Source organism: Phascolarctos cinereus, unplaced genomic scaffold (genome assembly GCF_003287225.1).
Source record: "Phascolarctos cinereus isolate Bilbo 61053 unplaced genomic scaffold, phaCin_HiC Scaffold_1;HRSCAF=81, whole genome shotgun sequence".
In the NCBI taxonomy this organism is placed as follows: domain Eukaryota; kingdom Metazoa; phylum Chordata; class Mammalia; order Diprotodontia; family Phascolarctidae; genus Phascolarctos; species Phascolarctos cinereus.
The window spans coordinates 88230164-88251276 of NW_027555514.1; the positions used below are offsets into that span (position 1 = coordinate 88230164).

The 21113-nt window shown below is 38.5% G+C and overlaps 1 pseudogene; it reads left to right on the plus strand.

Annotated features, from left to right (window-relative positions):
• Positions 1–7022: 7022 nt before the first annotated feature.
• LOC110223895 (E3 ubiquitin-protein ligase UHRF1-like) overlaps positions 7023–21113 on the plus strand; it is a 38362-nt pseudogene continuing 24271 nt past the window's right edge.

The following is a 21113-nucleotide window of genomic DNA, read 5'->3' on the forward strand; positions in this document are numbered from 1 at the left end:
GTTTTTTCTTCTCTTTTGTTTCTTCTTTCCTGTGGTTCCTTCTATTGGTTCTAATTCTTTTTTACAACATGACTAATGTGAAAACATGTTTAATAGGAATGTATGTGTAGAGCCTATATCAGTTGCACGCCATTGGGGAAGGAGGTGAGAAGGGAGGGACAGAAAATTTAAAACTCAAAAGCTTATGGAAGTGAATATTGAAAACTAAAAATAAATAAATTAATTTTAAAAAAGAATGGATACAATTTCAAAAGGTAAAAATGCAAAGGTAGGACATTTCAGGCAGAGGGAATAAGTATAGTTGTAGGCACAAAGTTGAGAAAATGTAACCATATTTGGGGATATGTAAGGAATTCTGTTCAGCTGGAGGACAGACTAAATGTAAGGCAATGTGTGAGAGATAACTCTAGAAAGACAAGTTGAGATGATGCTGCAGGAGGCTGTGAAAACTGAAATGAGAAGTCTGGATTTACTCTTAGATGATGGGGAGAAGCCACTGAAGGTTTTCAAGCCAGGAATTCACAAGACTGGAGCTGAGGTTTTAGGAAAATTATTCTGGCAATGATGTTTAGACGATGTATTTTCCCATGTGCCTAGCATTTTTTTTGCATACAATAATCACTTAATATCATGAATAAATGAATAAAGCAATAGAGGATGAATTGGAATGGGGAAAGGCAGAAACCAAGAAACCAGTAAGGATACTTTTGGAATAGGGAAGTGATGAGAAGAATGAAAAGGAGATGATAGCTATGAAATATATTCCATGGGGAGAAAAACATCAAAATGCAAAAAGCATAAATTGTTATAATCTTAAATGACCTTAAAACATTGAAATGTTCACATATTCATGCTATAAAGTAAACTAATATTAAAAAAATCAATTAAATATTTTTCCCCAAAGAGAGATGTCCTCTCTATACATAATCAAACAAATCTTATTTTACTGAGGTGATAGTCACTTTTGGCCTGGTTTATAAGAAACAGTTGTTAAATTTGCCACAAATAGCCTATAAAAGTTTGCATTGTGTTTAGTTCTTATTAAAGACAAAAACATATATTGGGTGCTCCTAAAATGGTTTCAGGGTAACCTGACAACATTGATATATACTTTCATTTAAGGTTATGCCAGCCATTCATTAGCTAACCATCCATCTAGGATTTGAAAACATCCCTTTTGTCCCTCTTGGATTTTTAGTATAATATTGTACTTGGCATCTTATTCCATGACATGTTCCTTAAAAGGTCCAACCACTTTATTAAAAAAGTTCCTTTTAGTACCTGGAAAAAGAGAATTTTAGAGTTGCGAATATCTTTTGAAATTCTCTAATTCAGCATCTCATTATGACTTGTGCAAAGTTAGCTACCAAAGACTCGATAGAAAGCCAGTCAGCCTCTAGACTCCTGGGTCCAGGGGTCTTTTTACTAAACCATTTTGCCTCAGTAACCAACTCAGTATTGATAAAGAACTTTACTAATTGGTCTCTTTAAAAAATTCAGGATTACTGTGAAAGCTCAAGCTGTTTTCGTCTTTTTCAGTATAATGTATTAGGCTTCAATACTTAGACATATCTGTGATCTCATAGTCAAGACACTCCTACTACAGGGACAGACCACAACCTGTCCAAGCCTTCTCATTCAATATGACACTTGTCCATGTCCTACCATTCACTGAATCCTCTAGGATCCCTCCTATATGCTTCAAGATGTCCTAAAGATTTCTCAATATTGGGTGGAGAGCAATGAAGCGCACAGTCTGTCCACCACTGGTCAGTTCCTCTTTACCCTTACTATGTGACCTGCTGCCCACCTCTCCAGTGTAAGGTCTCCTGAATGGTATCCCTTTCACTGGTTCTCTAGGGTAATTCACTGCCAGTTCTTTGTTGCAGTCTACCATCATCCCACCAAGTGCCTCCTCATTGCCCTTTGGGTAATACTCAATTTTAATTCAAAGGTGAGGGTCACCTAAAGGACAATGACCTAAACTGAATTAGATGCTTGGCAGTGCAAGCTAAGAATTGTATTTTAAAGAGTTATCCAAAGAATTATATTGTGAAAAGTACTGGATAATTAACTCTATTGAGATGTCTCTTCCTGAAGTGAAATTGGATGCTATATGCAGAAAAAAGCATCTTTTTAAAAGAACATTGCATTATTCACCCGTGGTGAAAGAAAAAAAAAGGTCTAATTATAGGAAAGAGAGAGAGGAGTAAAGAGAAAAAGGGAATTAAGAGGAAGGGTCAGAATATTATTTCTCCCATTTGCTCTCAGAGCCAAGTATCCTAGGAGGTTCCACTAAATTTGTGGACCAAAGGATGAGCACATATCTTCAAGTGAGATCATCAAGGCATTTCATGGAAACTAGGTCTTCTGTCTGAGCTAAAGTTCAACAAATAACAAAAAATAATGTAAAAGTTTAGCCCACTTAGTCAGTGTTCTATGTTCCTGGAAATTGATTTATGCATAATTTTATATCTATCTGACGTATTCTACTGAGGAACTAGGAACAATTAAATTTTTTTTTAAAAAAATCGATAAAATGTGAAACCAAAATAACATAAACATAATATCCTGGAAATCATTAAAAACAATTTATGGTCCACGCATTACATTAAACCATCCAAAGTTCTTCAAGAAGATTTAGACTGTGGGTAGTGACAAGTATTTACATTTTATATTTATCAGGAAAGTCTTTCCTGCTGCCTTTTTCAAAATGGTTGAATAAACAAGATGTTACCTGGCACCTACCCCCCAGAGAGCTTGCAGTCTGTTGAAGGAGAAAATAAAAGACATGTAATCATCAGAGATAGGTAGATTTGTTAAATTCTTACTATGTGCCAGGCTCTGGGATACATGCTTGGGATACAAACATAAGAAAATAAGACAGGTCCTACTCTCAGGGGGATTATGTTATGATAAAGGAGGACAAACATGAAGGGAAATTAGGAGGAGGTTACCTACACAGGAGTGATGCAGCTGGTAGAGAAGCAGGGCAATCAGAAGAGTGAGGTGAGCAAGCACTGAAGTGAAGAGCAGGGTTCCTTAAGAAACAGCAATTGAAGGTAAGGAATTACCAATAACTAAGCAGTTCTAAGGTCTCATATTACTTGAGCTTAATCATATAGGGGGAAAGAATGAACTAGGAGTCAGGAAATGTGAGTAATTATTATTACTGACAATAATAATACTAACATATAGTTATTACTAGTTGCCAGTCACTGTGCTAAAAACTTTATGTCAATCGGCTCATTTGATCCTTACAACTACTATGGGAGGTAGGGTGCTATTATCATCCACATTTTATAACCAAGGCAAATAGAAATTAAGTGACTTGCTTGGGACATACACTAGTTAAGTGTCTGAACTGAATTTGAACTCAGATCTTCCTGACTCCAAGCCCAGTGCACTATCTACTGCGCCACCTAGTGGTCAGTCCTGGATATGCCACTAGCTTGTTATGTGCCTTTGGATACAAGCAAGAGACCGTAGTTTTGACCTCAATTAGACCCACAGTAAAATGGGAAGATTAAAGCAGATAATCCTTACGGCTCCTTCTAGCTTTAACATCTTATCATTATAACCGAAGTGCAAGGGTGGTGGTGGAGTAGCTGTCACCAGATGTGTGCTAGGGCCTTGGGAGCCAGGCACTAGAATGGAAGTAGAATCATGACGTAATAGTCAAGCTTCATTGATTCACTGATTCATTCATTCATTCATTCATTCATTCATTCATTCGATAGCCACGCTTATTGTTACTGTGTGAAAAGCATTGGACTAGATCTTAGGGAGAGACAAAGAAAACAAATGCTAACTGAATCTAATTAAGTTCCTTCTATGAAAAAGATACTCTGCAAGTATTAGACATATAAAGGTAAAATAGGCCTTGCCTTTGTTCTCAAAGAATTTATTATCTAATAATAGGTTTTGAGACTTGGCTACAAATAATGAAAGTTGAAAGATCGTAGAAGTCCAAAGTTCCATGAAAAATTTGAGGGGATGGGATCCCTTTCAGTTGAAGGGGGAAAAGGGGAGAAGAAGAGAAAGTCAGGAAGCTGCATCCCAATGCTTAAAACAGTACATGTTACTCAGTAAGAACCTAATTAATTATTGTTGATTGACCTATTGAGTCACAGAAGGCTTCATGAACAATGCATCACCAAAGTTGGGTCTTGAACAAAAGTAAGGATTTCAAAAAGTAGTGATTGGAGAAGACTTCATTTTTAGGCATTCAGGGATGGAGGGATGGTGGGGGGGAGAGACTAGAAAACACACCAAAATGTGACAGGCAAGGTAAAAGAAAATGGGGAACAGCAGCTTACTTTAGCTTGAATACAGAACACATAGCCAGATAATAGCCTGAGTCAAAACTGGAAAGATAGGTTTGAACCAGATTTTGAAGGACTTTGAATGCCAAGATCAGTAGTTTATATATTTCATTCAGCAGGAAATAGCCACTAACGATTTTTAAGCATATAAGTAAAGTGATAAGAGTAGCACATTAAAAAAAAAATTCAAGGGCAGCACGGTTAATAAAAGATTGGAGAGCAAAGATAGTAGATCAGATGTAGGAAGCCCAACAGTAAGTAAGAGTTGAGGAACAGACAATTGTTAAGAGGCTGATTAAAGATGGGGTCAGTCACTCCACAGGTTAAAGGGCAGATTGGGACCAGGGGTGAGAACAGTTGAAGTCTGAAATCCAGGCAAACACAGTCAGGTTTAATGAAGACACCAGAAATCAGAATCAGATTAGGTATGTGAATCTGATTCTCTGGAAAGTTCTGAGTCAATCAGGGGTCTTCTATAACCCTGGTAGATCAAGAATTGATTTAGGAGCCTAAGTAGGCCTGAGTCCAAATATATATGGGTTACAATTTGCTAGGGAAAACATCAAGCAGGAATAAATAATGACCATAACAAGCAAATCTAAATAATAGTAGTGTGCATTTGCTTTGCTACAAAAATAAGTTGAAAATTTGAGCTTATGAATTAATGAATAATTATAAGTCACCAGAGCAATGTCCCATAGTGGAAAGAACAAAGGTTTGGGAGCCAGGAGAACTGGGCTAGACAATCAGGAATTAGCTGTGCTATTCTAGGTAAGTCACTTCTCTATGGACCTCAATATCATCACCTGTAAAATAAAGTGGTGGACTAGATGATTTTAAAGTCCCTTCCAGCTCTCATATTCTATATCCGTTGAAATAATAGCTTCCCTATATCTCTAATGGCAGTGGATTTAAGTGAAATGAGAGTATTACAATAAAAAGAGGGTCATGATAAAATGAAGGGTACTCAAAACATAAAGAATAGTCAGAATAAAGGCTTGGAGAATGACAGGAAATACTAAACATGGTAAAAAAAACCCATTTCCATTTTCTGGGAAGCTATCCTTAGAACATAAAACACAGGAAAAGGAAGTGAACTTGAGATCATGTAATCCAATCTCTCTGTACAGATAATGCAACTTGAATGGAAATATTTGAGAAAGTGGCAAGAAAGGGAGCATTTAAACTCCTGATGCGTACTAGCCACAGGTGTTGAGGATGCAGAGACATAAGAGAAACACTCCCTGTATTCACATACCTTGTAGATCCTAGGGAGATTATAACATGTATGTGTATAGGCATACCTGAAATAGATCCAAGGTGATTGGCTGAGGGTACTAGAAGGGGGAAAGGTCAGCATCATAGAAGGTGGTACTTGAGCTGAATCTTGAAGGAAACTAGGGATTCTGAGATGTGGAGATAAGGAGGGAGGATGTTTGGGGCATGGGGGCATGCCAATGCAAAGGCACAGAGACCAGAAAGACTATCACAAGGAACAGTAAGAATGCCAGTTTGATTTGATTGTAGAATATGTGGAGGGAAGATGTGTATGGTAAGGCTGGAAAGGTAGGTTGGAGGCAGTTTTTCAAGGTTTTTAAATGCCAAATAAAGGAGTTTATATTTGATCCTAGAGGTAATAGGGAGCCACTGAGGTTTAGTGAGGAAGGTCCTATCGTTTATGAAAAGCACTTTTTTTAAAACATTTTATACTAATTGATCAGTTCTTTGACTGTACAAACAAGTAATTCATAAATTACTTCAATATCAGTAACCCATCATTTCCTCTCTATTAAAATACATGCCACTTTAATTTTTTCTGGTGTGAATAGGTGATAATGTCAAACTATATAGATGTAATTTACTATTTTCATTACATAATAAGAAAAAGGACCCCTTGGACAGCATAACAGTGAATCAAAAGGGGACAATAATAAGCAAAGAGGCAGCCAGAATAGATACAAAACTGAAAATAGGAGCAAGGCTAGGAAGAAAATGTTGGATGATGGAAAGTATACTGGATATGGAGTCCAATGATCTGAGTAGAAATCCACTCTCTGCCACCTACAGGGAAGGGATATGACTGCATGTGTGTCCTTGGGCAAATTGCTTAACTTCTCTGGGCCTCAGTTTCCTCATCTGTAAAAATAAAATATTGGATTCAATAATCTCTAAGATCCCTTTCAGTTCTACAGCCATGAACGTATGAAATTTCAGGATTTTAGCTCTGAAAAGGACTTTAGAGATTACACTGGCCAAAATAATTTTATAAATGAGGAAATTGAAGCCAATGGAGGTGACTTGTCTAAGGCTGCAATATTGTTCTATTAGAGTAGACTCTCTCACCATGGAAATCATCTACCTATGTTGCTAAAAGTCATCATGAGATTTATCAGCTGTGATGCACTCTGGAACTTTATTATCTACTTTAAGGATGTCTGATTTAGTTGCCAGTGGCTTTGATTTCTTAGGAAAATAAAAATCTGGATCTGATCAGGATCATTTCACAAAACACATTCCCACTAAAATCCAAAACTGTTTCACTGAAACATTTTTCAAATGTTCTATAGGATGAAGAGTGATCTTATTATGCTGGCCAGATACAGCCCACCAACCATATGTTTACTATCCATGACCTAGAGTAAGGCCAATACTAGGAGAATGTGGCAAAGAAAGATACTAAAGGGGATTCCAGAAGGCATGTTGCCAGAGCTAACAAAAGCCAACAAACCCGCAAAGGCACAACCTGTCACTATGGGCAGAGAATCAAGGTAAGCTGCATGTAATGTGGAAAAGATATATTACTCAACATGACATGCTTTGTCACCAAACTAAAATCTTCTGCCAAAATCCCAATTCTCTTACTAAATACATCTTAAGACTCAAGACTGACATAGTGTCACTTTCCAAGTGTGTGGCATGTTAATACAGAGGATATGGTGACTGTGGTCAAAGGGCATTTATTAATCACCTCATTACAAAGAAAAGATTCTGAGGAAATCCCTGAGGTACACAGTGAGTTAACCATAACACCAATAATAGAAGACAGATCCCACATTTCCAGTCTGTTATTAGCCTGATGAACCTCAATCAATTTTTCTTACTAATCAAGTTTTAGCAAAATTTCCCTACAGGTTTTGGACCTGGAGTAGGAGACTAAAATGGGAAATTACTTATCCTCACTGGCAGTAAAGACAAAGGCCTTTTGATCTCTGCTAACCAGAAGGAATCCAAGGGCAGGTTGTTTTAGTGAAGATTTCCAAATTATCAGATTATTTCTTCCCAGTGGTGAATAGTCCTCCTTGGAAGGAACTCTTTTCTGGAAGGACTAAAATTTCCTCAAGCACAAAACCTCACCAGATCCAAAGGGCAGAAGGGTATCATTGAAATATATCATCAACATATCAAGACCACCACCACCACCAACTCTCAGTAGTGTTTATAGCACTTCTATGCTTGTGTGTGATAATAAAATCCCCAGTAGGAGTTAAACTCAAAAGAGGATAAGTTTTGAGAGTGGTAGAGGTAATGATACCACTAAATATATGCATATACACATGCATATATTTACTTAAACATATATAATTTCAACTCAACAAACACTTATTTTTGAGCCTGTTATGTGTTAGGCCCTATGCAGAGTGCTAGGGAGACAAAAATATAGAGAAGTGTGTATATCATATATTTCATTTCTACATGTAGAGGAGAGGTCATATGGCAACTCTTCTCTAAGACCATAAATCACAGAGAAGTCCCCAATCTGCACTGAAAAGAGAAGTGCCTCATATAGAGGCACTAAAATGATGAAATGATGAATCAAGCTCTGTCTCTCTCTCTCTGTCTGTCTCTGTCTCTCTGTGTCTGTCTGTCTGTCTGTCTCTCTCTCTCTATATATATACATACACACATATATACAGAGAGATACAGTATACATGTATTACAGATATAGTTTTTATATGTGTCAAAAGAAGTAATTTCAAACTAGCTAATTATCCATTTTACCTGTAAAGTATATACTCAACATTATACTACTCTACATGGAAAAGGGCTCACTAAAGGTAATTACAGCATCCTTTTAAACGCCCTTAGGTTTACCACTTAATTTCAAGTTCAAGTACTCAAAGGAAGGCAAAGATCTGCCACTTGTTTTGCATCCACCCACAGGGCCAACTGTTGTATGTGCTGTATAGATGCTATTCCCTAAATGTTTATTAAATTTTAAAAAAAATCATTATGATGAAGTGCTTTACAAGGCACTTATAAGCATAGGCCCCCAAGGCCAGCATTACAGTGAGGGTCCAGTGCCCCTAATAAGATCATAGACTCTTGTTTGTATATGAAAAGTAAAAACAACAGCAACCTGATAACTGAAATGCATAGGACTTTAGAGTACTTTACAATGAATTCAGAAATCTACTTTACTTTGCTACTTCTTTGTTTATCTCTTCACTTCACTGCAATCAGTATCATTCTCACTTTCAGCTCTCCATATTGTGTAACTGTTACTTTATGAAAGTAGAGTCAAAGTATTTCAAACTAAGGTTGTATGACTGAGACATTAAGAAAAAGCTTAGTGTCATAGTTTCTTTTCTGTGCTAGTCTGTATAATCTAATTTAACTGGATAAATATTTGCAGAGTGACTTTAGAACTGAGAGGGCTGTAAACTATCCTATGACAATCTCTGTCATCAAGCAATTTACCATGTGTTACAGAAGACACTTTCTAAAAATGCCAATGGTATTCTTTACTACTCAGTTCAACTATGGGAATAGACTGATATCTTGTTTCTTTATCAAAACAAAAAATATATTGGTATAGAATAAGTGATATTAAGTATCATTAAATCACTCATGTGAAATGTTTTTAAAATAAAAATGTTTACATCATCACTGTAATTTAAAAAGGCTTTTTCCCTAGCAGGTGGGGAATGAGTTCGTATAAAAGGTTTAAAGAGCCAGGCAATGAGAACAGAGGTGAATTGGTAATTCAAATATTTCATCTAAATACGTTATGAAAAGAAAATGTTGGGCAATCACATTTTAAATACAAATGTTAGAACTCCTTATTTCAATTCATTAAGATTAATAACACTTCACCATGCTCTAGTGGAGAGAATACTGGATTTGGAGTGTGGAAGTTCTGGTTTCCAATCCTGCCTTACATACTTAATAGCTGTGTGATACTGGGCAGGTCATTTAACCTCTCTGAAATTTAGTTTTCTCAATAACAAAATGGAGATAATAATAGCTTTCTCACAGGACTGTTGTGAGGAGTAAATAAGATCTTATGTTTCAGGCACAATAAAACTGTAAGCTATTATTTTTTCCCACAAAATATTAAAGTTAGGGTTCCTCCCCTTTTACCCAATCCACTAAGGCATCATCCACCCTCCTGCAGAGACAGAATTTAAAAAATGATCAAAACAAGAGATCTTTAGTAATGTGAGTACCATAAGACTGTGGGTATATAGGTACATATGCATTATATATAAACATTATATACACAGACCTTGTGTGCTTAAGGGAAATTTAAATAAAGAGGCTAACACTACTTTACCAAGATAATATTTAATTCCTTTTCAATTTCTAAGATTAATGTTCTTAACCTGGGGGCTATGAACTTAGATAGACAGACAGATATATACACATATATACACACATATCATAGATCTATATACCCATTTATAAACTGTACTTATCAAAACTGTATATAAGTGGCTTCCTCTCTAACCTTATGTATTTTGTTTAATTAAAAAAAAAACATTATTCTCAAAAGGGCTCCATGGGCTTCTCCAGACTGCCAAAGGAGTCCATCATACATGCACAAAGGTTAAGAAACCCTGCTCTAGGTTTTAGTTAAGGAAAAGATGAAGCCATGGCCCAGATTCAGACTGTATTGACTTCATTCTTTAAAGTACTGTCTGATTAGAAAACTACAAGTTAAAAGCAAAATATGTCTCTATAAAGATCTCCCAAACACAGGAAACTAAAAGGTGTGAATACATTCACTTTTAGGGAATGCAGGAAAAAGTAATTTAGATAGGAAGATAAGGTTATTCTGCAAGGTTTTAAGATCCACCACAGTACTCTGAGATTGGGAAGGGATCCTCAAGAGACTAACAAGTATGTCAAAATAACAAGTAACACTTTCTTCCTGGCTCTGTATCAATTGATTGCCTGGGTCAGAGAACCGGGGATCTATACTACATTTCTGCTCAGCAGCCCTCAGCCCTACATCAAAGCTTCAGTAACTTTCATCAGATAATGACCATCATCGTCAGTCCCATTTAAATTAATGAAGCACTTATGACCATGATAGAAACAAGAGAATTCCCCTCCACTCTCCACACTCCCAAAGGCCCTGGGAAGGAGGAAGGGTGGTGGAAATCAACCTTCAGCAGTCCTGAACCAGTGTACTTCTATTGGAGAAATACTGGATAGTGTCATGAGCAGCTCTTCCCCAAATGGTCACTCAAACTGCCCTCCTTAGCCCTTCCCATCATTGATCTTCTCTTCTCCTCCCATCGCTGCTCCCACCACCTACCAGCATCAACCAAACCAGGAATATAACCATAATGACTTCAATGCACCCTCATCTTTTAATTCCCCCCAAAACAGAAGGCTCTGTCTAGGGCTAGAAGACAGCTCTTTGTATCCAATCCAATAATACAACACGTCTTATAGCCCTTCTTTCATGGTGAAACAGTGCTCTCTCGCCTATCTATCCAAGGACCCTAAACCAAGCAGCCCCCTCCTTTTTTTGCGAGGCTTCTGAGGTTCCGCAGATCGCACGATGTATCCCCCCAAAACTAACACACACACTCTCTCTCTTTCACACACACACACACACACACACACACACACACACACACACACACGTTCCATTGCTTCTCCCTGTACCCCTTTGGGGCCCTGCTTAGCCAAGCAGGCAGAAAACTTTCCCTGTGCTTCCCAACGCCCCTAACCCCTCTAATCTGCAGTCCCCTTCCTTCGAGATTTGTTTGTTTTACCTTGTGGCCTTTCCCCGGGGGGCATCTGACGTGGTTGGACGCTCCGGCAGTTTGGTTCATCTCGGGAAGTTGTAGGGACTTGGGGCTGCAAACTTCTCTACACCAAGGGCGGGCTGCGGATCCAAAAAGCCAAAGATAGCGGCCCTTTCTCAGGATACGCGAGGTTTTTACGCCTCCCGGTCTCTAGCAAAGTCTTTGGCGAGTCTTGGAAAAGGTTGGACTCCCTTGAAAAGAAGCCTTCCGGCTGTGGATTTCGCTGGGACTTCTTGTTGCTGGAGACTGAAAAGGCTGAAATGCCCCGAGCTCCTGCGGGTGGGGTGAACTGCAGAGATAGACAATAAAGGGGGGGGAGGGTCAGCGTAGCGTTGGGAGGATCTACTCGCCAATAGTGCTGTCTTCAAGGAAACCGTCCAAGGGATTCCAAATCTGGAGCCTCGGTTGCTGCTCACTCCAGCAAGTCCTGCATAAGCAAAGAGCCTGGGAGGAGAAGGAACAGGGTACTGGGAGTAGGTAACAGAGACGTTAGTAGATGTTAAGATTGCACTAGCTACGGGCTAGGAGAGGAAGAAGAAGCAAAAGCTGCAGGGGGAACCTTGAGCATCAAAGGCAAAGGGAACCAGAGTCTGGTCCAGAACTAGGGGACGTGATCTTTGCGTCCTCCGAGAGAAGCAGCAACTTGGCCACCGAGCAGAGCGCATTAGACCTTTTCTACATGCACCGTAGAAAACGGAGGGCAGGAATTGAGAGTGGGACAGGATATATTTTTTAATGTGTTTGGCTCTAGGCTTCACGCCAGAAGAGAATTACAAAGGGCAGGCATGGGAGCTCCCAGCTCAAAACACTACAAGCTCTGAGTCCCCGCGGCTCCTCTGGTCCGCGCTCCTGCATTGGTACGCGCACTCTGCTACCAGGGCTTGAGGCTACGAATCTTCCCGGGACCGTCAGGAGGTGGCATGCTAGGCTCTGCCAGGGGCTGCGCCTTGAGACAAGGAAGAGAAATTAGGAAACTGAGTGCGGAGGGGGAACTGGGCCCGGGGAGGGGCGAAGAGGAAAATAAGCAGAGTGGCAAAAGACCTTTTTTCTGGACATGCTGTGCCTGAGACAACAGCTCTTTCTTCGCAGTTCTTTTTCCCAAAGCTTCTGACGAAAATGATTTGGAGATGCAGAGCATGGGTTAGTTAGGAGACCTCTCTTCCTCTCTCTCTTCCACCTCCCTCCCCCACCTCCACTACCCCTTCCACACTAGGCTGCCTTTTTCTTTGCCTGAGGCACGTGGCCCAACTTCTTTTGCAGGCAGAGTGCGTGGGGCAAAAATTCTTCCAAAAGGCAGGTGCTTCCAAAGAGTTAATTGGGTGGTCTTTGGGGTCTCTTCCAGTTTTGCGATTTTGTGGATCTTTTCTTCCCAAAGACTTTTTTGGATGTTTCTGAGGAGGTTGGATGGAAGTTTGTACCTTGATCCACTAAAGACCGACTATCCCATGGAAAGTGGCTGAAAAAAGAATGAACTGCAAAGCTGTGGATTGGAATTAGAATATTAATATTTAAGATAAAAGGGAACTTAGAGAACAAGTACAGAGGTTTTTAAGCTTTTTTTCCCTTGATTCCATGGATGGCTTCAGTAATATGGTGAAACCTATGGATTCCTTCTCAGAATGTTTTTAAATGTGTAAAATAAAATGCATAAAATCACAAAAGAGACCAAAAATTCATGGAAGCAGGGTTATAAATTTCTTTTCCTATCTAAGTTCATATAACCTCTAAGAACTACCCAGACTTCAAGTTAGAACCTCTGATCTATTCTAACCCTCATTTTCTAGATATGGAGGTCTGAGGAAGACTCAAAGAAAATTAAGATATTATCCTCTCTTCTGGAAGCTTGCAAGCAAGGGGGTTAGAGATCATTTATTTACCTCTAAATAAATAAATTTGTAAAGTGCTTAGGACAGCACTGGCTTACAATTCCACGCTTACGTAAATTTTGGGTAATATTTTTAATTACAAAAATGCACGATAACTACATGATGACTAAGAGGCTATGTGTAATCATGCATCGTGCACTAGACCTGAAGTCAGAAAAAATAAATCTAAGACCTGACATTTTTACTGGCAGTGCAAATCTAAGCAAGGCACTGAAAGTTTGTAACAATTCATATAGTGATGAGGCAAGTCACACATTGCCATGGAGACTCTTTCTGGGTACCTCAGTTCTACAAGATTAAACCATATGTATGAAACAAGATAAAGAAGGAATTCTTGACATCAGAAATGTGATGTCTTCTTGATCTTTGGTCACCTGCATCAGTCTTTGATTTTGAAATAGTTTGCTATTCAATAATGATTGAGTTGGCTGGTAACTTACCAGGAATCTCTAAGTAAGGCTGTAGAATCGTAGATTTAGTAATCTATAATTTCCAGATCATTGAGTCTAAACCCTTCATTTTATACCTAAGCAAAATGAGCCCTTTAGACACTGGGTGACTTTCCCAAAGTCCCACGGATAGCAAGAGGCAGAACCAGTCTGGGAAGCCATATTCTCTGACTCCAAATGTAGCACTCTTTCTATTCTACTACACAACTTCCTATCAGGAAACAGAGGTAAGTTGAGGTTGTTGAAGATTATGTCCCAATGAAATGCAACTCTGGCAGATCCAACCAAGCTAGAAAATTTTGAGTCTGGGCCTGACAAATGGCCAAAGGCCAAGCTAGCTAAATTCTGAGTGGGTAATTCTGGAGTCTCAGCTAGAAAGGGTTGAATCATAGCACCCTAAAAAAGGTCATCTACTAATGTGTGGAGAGGAGTTGTGATCTTTGGTAGAATGAGGGGCAAACATGGATGAAATCACAGGTCTCTGAAACACTTAGAAGGAAATACAAATCTAATTATGCATAATGTCACAGTTCATATTTTGTTTGAAACTTGTCTTTCATGATGGAATAAATGAAACTTCTTTATGTGGTCTTAAATAGTGATTTGGGAGCTTCTGTAAGTCAATAAATCAATCAACCATCATTTATTAAGTGATTAATATGTGCCAGGCTCAATGCAAAGGACTGGGAATATAAAGACACATAAAAATAGCCCTTAACCTCAAAGAAATCACATTCCAAGGGGGAAGAAAACATATAAAAAACTAGGTACATACAATGACCTTCAGTGAAACTGAAAAAGCATGAAGGTCCTGCTGTGATAAACACTTCCTAAATGGGTCTTTTATGTGGTTCTGCTACCAATTTGGTGCCAGTTGTATGACTGTGAGTCAGGAGTGAGGTTCACCTTCAGGACAACTTGGAGATGTGACTTGACCACCTTCATTGTGGGGTTTATTTTGCTTTCTCCCAAGGTCCCTAGTAGTCTCTTTCATAATGCTATTATGTTCTGTAGTTCCTGAGCCGTGGGTCAGAGAGGCAGGCACTGTTCTATAACATTAAGGGAAAATCCTTCACCATTACCTTAGGTGTATTAGTCTCCTCATTCTCTGTCACCCTTTCTACTAGCAATAAGTAAAATCTGCCTTTGAGCTAGTAAGATTTATTCATTCATTTGTTTATTCAATAATCATATTTAAGCATTTAAGTGTAGACAAAGAGTTGGGAGATATGAAAGGAAATTAAGACATAGCCCTACCCTTCAGAATCTTTAAGGCAAGGGAATGATGTACGCAATGTTTACAAAAGTCAATGACTACGTCATGACTGACAGGCTAAATATCATCGTGCATAGAGTGCTTGATTTGGAATCAAGAAGAACTGAATTCAAAATCTGACTATTTGCTGGTGGTGTGACTGTAAGAAAATCACTTCACCTTCTCTCTGGGCCTCTCTGAGCTCCCTAAGACATCTTTTAAGTTATAATTTGTGATTAGTGCTGGTGGAAGAGATTCATACACAGACAAAATCACAGATCCTTAACCTGGTGATGACTAAGTAATGTATATAATCAAATCTTTTGAAAAATTGTTAGAGTTAGATATGGTCTGTTGGCTTTCTTCTGTGGGTACTATGATCTTCAATATTTTTTCTTTTTTAGTTAAATTAGAATAGCAAAAGTGGCTTTCAAATCAAAAGTACCTATGTAGGGAGAAACAAAGGGCAGGCATAAATAATAAGAGCATGGGAATAGGGACGGGATACTTAAAATTAGAACCTGTGAATTCCTGCTTAGCTTCTTTAATGAGCAAGCTACAAAGTGACATACCACAAATACCAGTTGTAAGAGCTGTTGCTTTGTTTTTTTAACAAACTGCTAGTTAATTTCACTTTTCTGATGATTTGATTTAATACCCCCTGATCCGTCTACATACTTCAGTAGTCCATTTTTCTCACCATACTGAGCAAGTTTTACACTAATAAAAGCTGTCAAATGCTTTTTTGCATTGCATTCCTTATGGACTGGACTTCCTATATATTATAATTCCCTTAGGATGGGCTAATTGTAGTTTAACTACCTGAGTTGGGATTGACCTTGTTCAATTTTTAAAACAGAAGGAAGTCACTTTAAGCACCAGAAAGCTTTTAATGGGTAGCTAGGTATTTCTTTGGGTGTACCACTTTTTGGTATGTACTACATGTAAGAAAGAACAAATTCTCTCCCCTTTCCACCTTCAAAGTAAGCCAGTAGATGTATTCCTGGCAATGGAGTTTTCCCTGATAACACAGACCACTTACATTATTAATTTAGCATTATTGTCAGTTAATATTTATTGAGCACCAATGAGTTTGCATTGACCTCTCTACACTTCAGATTTTTTAGAGCAAGCTCTGGTTTCTTTGGCTCTGGTATCTATGGTAGTTTTGATATTCCCAGAATGTGGAGGTTAAATGGCAGTAATGCCAGCAGGAAATGACCCATGCTGCTAAGTAGAAATTCTGAAAACTTTCTGGTGTAAAGTCTAGACGGCTGGACTGGGTTTGAGTCTTAACTCAGATATTTACTAACTGTTTGAGCCTAGGCACCTCTCTGAGTCTCAGTTCCACAAGCAGTAAGGAGATTATGTGGAGCTCAGTTAGCTGCAGCATCAAAGAGCTGAATTTTAATCCTATTGTTCTGAGTACTTAGGCCATATTTTTTCATGGAGGCTAAAGCAAACTACTCCAAGGTGACTCAGTCTTTTAAATATTCTTACTAATAAGATTGATCCAGGGGTATTGGAATAACCCCAGGTATCTGTGAAGAAGGTGAAGTTTGTTTTTGGTAGCACTTTCCTCCCCCATGCGCAAATACCACGCAGATGTCTGAGCTGGAAACCCTATTATCCAGGGCCTTGCATGGTCAGGAGCCTCATGCCAAGCCACACCTCATGTGGACCTGCCCTTCCTCAATTCCCCTGCACCTTTCATTGCTATATTATTTTTAATTACCTCCCCGAACCTAGGTTTCATTGAAATTTGCCTATGCTGAACCTCATTGCCTCAGAGCCAGACTAATTCTACATTCCAGGATAACAATTAGCTGACATAATGAGTTAATCAATATTTATATACTAATAAATGTTAATAAACTAATAAACAATTTAAACTGATGATTAGTTTAACTAATAACTAATAGTTAAATAAACTAATCCACATTAATATAGAGAGTCAAGCAGCCAATATTTTGTCCCTTTTATTCCAACGAAGAATATTTCAACTGAAGAAATATTCAAGTATTATAGTGCCATGGTTGGAAGCAGAACCCTGGAGGACTCAGGCATCATTAAATAATGTTTGCCTCTGCAAATTATTTCCCATTTTTAAAATGTCTAATCAGTGGCCTTTATTTCTTAAATCATATAAACTCTAGAAATACTGACTCTTTCTCCCTACATCCTGCCCCTTTCACCCTTGCAACCACCCTTTATCCTCTAATCCCAGGTCACTCTCTCTGTACTTGGACCCTGAAATACTTAGAGCTTCTTTGTAAAAAGCTATGAAACACCAGAGTAGATCAAGAAAGAGGATAGAGATCTGTGTTGAATCCAAAGTACAGTTTGTATTAAAAGACTACTGTTATCAGGGACATGGAAAAAAAATCATATTTCTCATTTATAGTATACAAATCACAACAATGCTGTGAAGTGAGCAATCCAAATGTCATTAATTCCCTTATAATATTGCAGAAACTTGAGGATCAGAGAGGTGAAGTCACTTTTTCATGGTCATACAGCTATAAACTAGATAATCCAATCTGGAAATGTAACTTTTGACACTAATTTCAGTTTTCTTTTGATTACAAAAAATCTCTCCTAAAAAAATAAACATTCTCTCTAGGTGCACTTGAACCATCAATCTTTTTGATAATACTCCAACTTCCTAATATATGGTAGCACAGACATTTTACTCCTTCCTAAGCAAAGACTGTGAACAGGTACCATAAAGTCTACAGGGAAGTCAGTCAAGTCAACAAGCAATTTTTAGGCACTGTGATGAGCTCTGGGGTTACAGTGAAAGGCAAAGACATAGTTGCTTACAATCTAGAGAGAGACAATATGTAAACAACTAGGTAGGCCACTTCTGGGAGCCAAAATAGTGGAATAAGCAGTAAATCACTGTAATTCTCCCATATTCACCTCCAAACAAACATAAAATAGTGCCCTAAAACAAACACTGGAACAGTAGAACCTGCAAAAAGATGGGGTGAAACAATCTTTTAGGCTGAGAAACTTGGAAAATCAGCAAGAAAGGTCCATCTCACCCAGGTAAAAGGGGAATGCAGCCCAATACAGGAAGCATCCCAGCAAGCCAGCAGCAAGCCCCACCTTAGCAAACCAGTGGGAGATCCTGAGCCCCAGTGTGGTGGAGCAGGCAAACACCAACACCAGGAATCCCTATTTGTCTTAGCATAGCCAGGGGAACTGTCAGACTCAAGCTCTGAGAACCACCCTATGCTTCACTGTAGCCCTAGGCGAACAGGCACCCTCCAGTGGCCAGACCACGTGCTTCAGTGTAGCCCCAGTAAAATACAGAAACACATAACCAGCCTTGGCACATGCCAGACCCCACTAGCACCCCAGCTCAGCACAAGGTAAGCTGCCAGATCACTTCAGCCTCCAGCAGCATCAGCCACTCCCTTACTCCCCACCTCCCCTCAGTGCAGCACCAGGCATGAGGGTCCCCTGTGGGCCTTAGGGCAACACCACTATATCACCAGGCGAATAGTAAGGACCTGCAGCTCCTGGCACAAGAAGCCTGCGACAGTGACCCTTCCACCCTGGGAGCAGATCTCAAATTTAAAAGAAAGGAAAAAGGCCAAAAAAAGAGTCACAAACAACAACAAAAGAATCTCACCATAGAGAGTTATTATGGTGACAGGGAAGATCAAGACACAAACTCTGAATAGGACAACAATGTCAAAGCACCTATGGGCAAAACTCCAAAGAAAAAGAGGAAGTGTCTCAAGCCCAGAAAGGACTCATGGAAGACCTCAAAAAGGAGCTTAAAAATCTTATAAGAAAGACAGAAGAAAAACTGGGAAAAGAAACGAGAGTGATGCATGAGAATTATGGGGAAAAAAAAGAATCAACAGCTTGGAAAACTGCTTAAAAAGTAGAATGGCCAAATGGAAAAGGATATACAAAAATCTGCTGAAGAAAACAGCTCCTCAAAGAGTACAACTGGCAAAATTGAAAAGAAGGTACAAAAGCTAATTGAGAAAAACAACACGTGTGGTGCAGTAGATGAAGGACCAGCCCTGGAATCAGGAGGACCTGAGTTCAAACTTGGCCTCAGAAACATAACACTTACTTAAGTGGGCAAGTCATTTAACCCCAATTGCCTCACGACCCCCCCCAAAAAAAAGTTAGAATTGGGCAAGTAGAAGCTAATACTCCATGAGACATCAAGAATCAATCAAACAAACTCAAAAGAATGAAAAAAATAGAAAAAGTGTAAAATACCTCATGGGAAAAATAACTGACCTGGAAAATAGATTCAGGAGAGACAATATCAGAATCCCTGGAATATCTAAAAGCAAAAGCACCTGGATGGCATCTTTCAAGAAATTATCAAGGAAAATTGCTCTGATGTCCTGGAACCAGAGGGCAAAATAGGAATTGAAAGAATTCACCAATCACCTCAGGAAAGAGATACCAAAATAAAAGCTCCAAGGAACAATATAGCCCAATTTTAGAACTATCAGGTCAAGGAAAAAATATTATAAATGGCCAGAAGAAACAATTCAAATATCAGGGAGTCACAACCAGGATTATGTAGGACTTGGCAGCTGCAATATTAAAGGACCAGAGGTCATGGAACAACAAAGGAACTAGGACTACAACCAAGAATCACTAACCTGGCAAAATTAAGTATAATTTATCAAGGGGGGGGGATGGGCCTTCAATGAAATAGAAGGATTTCAAGCTTTCATAAGGAGAAGACCAGAACTAAACCAAAAATTTGACCTCCAATATCAAGACTCAAGAGAAGCATAAACAGGTTAAAAAGGGAAAAGAAAACTCAAGGGATTCAATAGAGCTAAATTTTCTACTTCCCTATGCAGAAAGATGATATCTGTAATTCTTAAAAATTATGTCACTAGTAGTACAGCTAGAAGGAGTATATATGGACAGAGAGTACAGATATAAAATGAATTTGAGGGAATGACAAAAAAAATTAAAAGATGAGAAAGAGGAGTACATTGGGTGCAGAAGGAAGGGAAAGGTAGGATATTTCACATAAAGGGGCATGAAAGACCTATTATAGTAGAGGGGAAGATCCAGGGTGGGCAATGGGCATCACTTGAACCCTACTCTCACCAGTATTGGCTCAAAGAGGGAATAATATACACAATCAGTTGAATATAGAAATCTATCTTACCTGACAGTGAAGTAGGAGGAAAGGAGATTAAGGAAAAATGGGGTGAGGGGTGGGGACTGACGGAAAGGTGAGTAGATTAGGGGATGTGGTAGACAGAAGCAGAACTTTGGTCAGGAGGGAAAGGGTGAAAGGAGATAGAGAACAAACAGGAGAAAAAAATAGGATGGAGACAAATACTCAGGTAGTATTCATAACTATGAATATGAATGCGATGAATTCTCCCATAAAATGGAAGTGGACAGCGTACTGGATCAAAAACTAGAATCCTTCAATATGTAAATATGCTATTTACAAGAAACACACTGAATCAGAGAGAGACACACAGAGAACAGGTAGGGGTCTGGAGCGGTATCTGTTATGCTTCAGTTGAAGTAAAAAAATCAAGATTACCAATCCTGATCTCACACAAAGTAAAAGCAAAAATAGACCTAATTAAATGAGATAAGAAAGGAAACTACGTGTTGCTAAACAGTACTATAGACAATGAAGCAATATAAAAATACTCAGCATATATGCACCAAGTAGTATAGCATCCGAATTCTTAAAGGAGAAGTTAAGTGAGTTACAGAAAGAAATACACAGCAAAACAATACTATTGGGGGACCTTAACTGTTCACTCTCAGAACTCAATAAATCCAGCCAAAAAAAAAAACTCAACAAGAAATATGCTAAGGAGGTAAATAGAATATTAGAAAAGTTAGATATGACAGACCTTTGGAGAAAATTGAACAGGAACAGAAAGGAATATACTTTTTTTCTCAGCAGCACATGGCATTTCACAAAAACTGACCATGTAATAACGCATAAAAACCTTAAAATCAAATGTAGAAAGGCATAAATATTAAAAATATTCTTTTTGGATCATAATATAATAAAAATTACATTCAACAAAAGGCAGTGGAAAGATAGAGTAAAAATTATTGGAAACTAAATAATCTAATCCTAAAGAATAAGTGGATCAAAAACATATCATAGAAACAATCAATAATTT